At 35.7% G+C, this 3611-nt stretch overlaps 1 long non-coding RNA gene across 1 annotated transcript; it reads right to left on the bottom strand.

Moving 5' to 3' along the window:
* Positions 1–1102: 1102 nt before the first annotated feature.
* LOC146925634 (uncharacterized) lies at positions 1103–3381 on the bottom strand. Its single transcript, XR_015008078.1, has 2 exons — positions 3254–3381; positions 1103–1342 (listed from the first exon to the last, which is right to left on the bottom strand). It is a non-coding gene; the product is annotated as an uncharacterized LOC146925634 (long non-coding RNA).
* Positions 3382–3611: the final 230 nt, after the last annotated feature.

The following is a 3611-nucleotide window of genomic DNA, read 5'->3' as shown; positions in this document are numbered from 1 at the left end:
TTACCTATCCAACGAATTGTCACATGCTAAGATTCAATACAAATCGGCCACTTTATGGCCTTCCTAGTAAAAATGGGTTGAAAACGAGTAATGTCCTAAATTAACGAGGAGATTTTCTTAACCTCCATTTTGGCCGAATTTTTAGAGAATGCAAAAATATCCCATGGAAGTCGTAGTTATGTTGTTTACCTATCCAACAAATTGTCACACGCTAAGATTCAATACAAATCGGCCACATTATGGCCTTCCTACTAAAAAAGGGTCGAAAACGAGTAATGTCCCAAATTAACGAGGATATTTTCTTAACCCCCATTTTGGCTGAATTTTTAGAGAATGCAAAAATGTCCCATGGAAGTCGTAGTTATGTTGTTTACCTATCCAACGAATTGTCACACGCTAAGATTCAATGCAAATCGGCCACATTATGGCCTTCCTAGTAAAAAAGGGTCGAAAACGAGTAATGTCCCAAATTAACGAGGAGATTTTCTTAACCTCCATTTTGGCTGAATTTTTAAAAAATGCAAAAATATCCCATGGAAGTCGTAGCTATGTTGTTTACCTATCCAACGAATTGTCCCATGCTAAGATTCAATACAAACCGGCCACTTTATGGCCTTCCTTATAAAAAAGGGTCAAAAACGAGTAATGTCCTAAATTAACGAGGGGATTTTCTTAACCTCCATTTTGGCTAAATTTTTAGAGAATGCAAAAATATCCCATGGAAGTCGTAGTTATGTTGTTTACCTATCCAACGAATTGGCACATGCTAAGATTCAATACAAATCGGCCACTTTATGGCCTTCCTAGTAAAAATGGGTCGCAAACGAGTAATGTCCTAAATTAACGAGGAGATTTTCTTAACCTCCATTTTGGCCGAATTTTTAGAGAATGCAAAAATATCCCATGGAAGTCGTAGTTATGTTGTTTACCTGTCCAACAAATTGTCACACGCTAAGATTCAATACAAATCAGCCACATTATGGGACACCCTATTTCTATTTAGCGGTAAAACGCGCGAATACACAACCATATTCTAGAAATAGATGCTACGTCTTCGAATAAACCACAATACATACATGCATAAAGATCATGTCACATCACATAGCAGCGGAATAATATATAATTCATAAACAATCTATGGATCTCCAAACTAAATACAAATGTATCATCCAAATCTCAAACAACAAATAACATCTCAACTCCAAAATACACGGTCCAAAAATAAAAAAACCAACATGCAAGAACTATCCTAGATCAGAGCCCTCATCTAGACACTTGCATGAAAAAGAGGAACTCCACTCCTCGGCATCAACAAGCAACAACTAAGCATCCTGCACTCCATCTACCCGTCCATACGGAAAGGTAGGTGGTAAACCACTGAGGGTTAGCATTACATCATCATAATCCACTTAAAATTAACAAGAAACTTTGAGAATGAAAGATACATTTAAGATCGATGAATAACAAACTACACACGTATTCACAAGCATTCTTAACATTCACATCATTCAATATCAACATCTCAAATTCATATCCACAAGTGTATTATACACACATCACAAGATCAACCATCTTAATCAACAATTAAAAAATTCAATCATCATTCGCAACTCAAAGGTATTTCAATTCACCAACAAGTATGCAATGACTCTAGACTCATCTAGATGCATGTGGTACCAATTCTCCTCAAGGTCGTCACCCATGATGCAACAAAAACATCATTATCAACGGCTATAGTCAACGGCAATATGCATATAACATCCGACACGACATATGATGCATGAACATATGACTCAATTCACTATGCATATGTTCACAACAATTCAACGGCTATAATCAACGGCTATAAGTCAACGGCTATAATCATCATCCAACTATATCATATAGTTCATATTTCCACATAGTTCCTTACATTCCAAATAAAAGAACAATCACAACATATGATCACAAACATCATATTCATCACTTAACAACCATTCATACATCATCTCATAATCATATCAATCTAATCATAGAGGGTTCATAAGCAATTGGCCCTCAATGATCATTTTCAATCAAGTTCGTCTCATAAATCACAATATTGAAAATAATTGAGCACCTAAGCCAAAACCAAGTAAACGAGTTCAATTGCCTATGCCATGTATCCTCTCAAGTCACACATATGTGCAGTAGAGATTACATAAGCATTTCATCGGCCAAATACGATGAATTCATAAAAATCACAAAGTTCGTCTCACCGAAACACTTTTCAAGAAATTTTCCATTTTCTAAGTAAAACAAGTTAAATCCCTCACATCATAGTTTAAATACTACTAAACACCTTAATTGAAATCATAAAATATAAGTTTGAAAGTTTGGAAACAATCCATAAGGTTTGGGTCGACTTAGAAATAGTTATGCGGATTTTTCGTAAAATTTCACCAAGACCACCTTGGAGTATTTGCCTCATAACTCAAAAACCAAGAATCATTTTCAAGTCAAACCAAAGCCATTGGAAAGCTAACAAAATTATCTACAACTTTCATGTTTACACCGAAAGCCAATTCAAAACAGAAACGAGGGAAAAATACGCAAGAACGCGAAACAGGGGATGCTGCCACTGTGCAGATCGCCGTGGCGAGTAAATCTACTCGCGAGGCGAGTAAGCATCACCGAAAGCACCTCCTGCTCGCCTCCAACTCGCCTCCCACTCGCTGTGGCGAGTTGGGACAGTCCTGTTACGAGAAAAACTCACTTTTTCACCCCAAAACCCCAATTTTGACTTCCCAAAGCTCAAATTTGATCCCAAAGTTTGTTTAAACATTTCTAAACATGAAAAGACACTCAAAATCATGTAAAACATGCATCAAAACATCCTTACAACAAAAATCATCATTTGACCCATTTTTCATCAAATATTCAAAAACAACACAAAGTCATATCAAACTCTCCAATTATGATTACCCAATGTTTTAATCATCAACAACAACATCTATCAACAACAACAGCAGCTAAACATCATGAATTCACCAACAATTCATCACAACAACATCTCATATCACCATTTTTGGACAAAAATGCAAAGTATACATATAACCACAACTTAAGCATGTAATTTCATCATCAACAACTCAATTAACATTTAATTTACATACCCAAACATTGCATCAAAACATGAACACGAATTTACAATCAATTAGGTTCAATTCATCAATTTCATAAAATGGGTAAAAAGAAAGAGAGATGAATTATGGTTGAAATCTAACCCTCTTACCTCTAGCACCAAGATTCTCTAACCCAAGCCTCAATTTAGCTCCTAGATGATGAATCCCTCTTGCCTCTAACCCTTGCACTTGTTCTTCTCTCTAGCCTCTATCTCTTCTCTTCTCAAATGAAATGAAATGATAAAATGTTTGTAAAACCTAGTTTCACCAACAACTAGAGTTTATATACTAGCTCTACTCAATTGGGCTTATCTCTTAAACCTTAATGGGCCTAACCCATTTCTATTCTAACACCCAAATGTCACTACTCACTTAATGGTAAATTATAACACTAACGGTCACTTAATGGTAATTAAAATAATTACTACACCCTCTCTAGTAACTTGGTAAAATAATACTCCTACTAAA

This window comes from Medicago sativa, chromosome 4 (genome assembly GCF_051527215.1).
Source record: "Medicago sativa cultivar Bolivia chromosome 4, Bolivia_mono, whole genome shotgun sequence".
NCBI classification, from domain to species: domain Eukaryota; kingdom Viridiplantae; phylum Streptophyta; class Magnoliopsida; order Fabales; family Fabaceae; genus Medicago; species Medicago sativa.
This window is presented reverse-complemented; position numbering and strand designations above follow the sequence as displayed.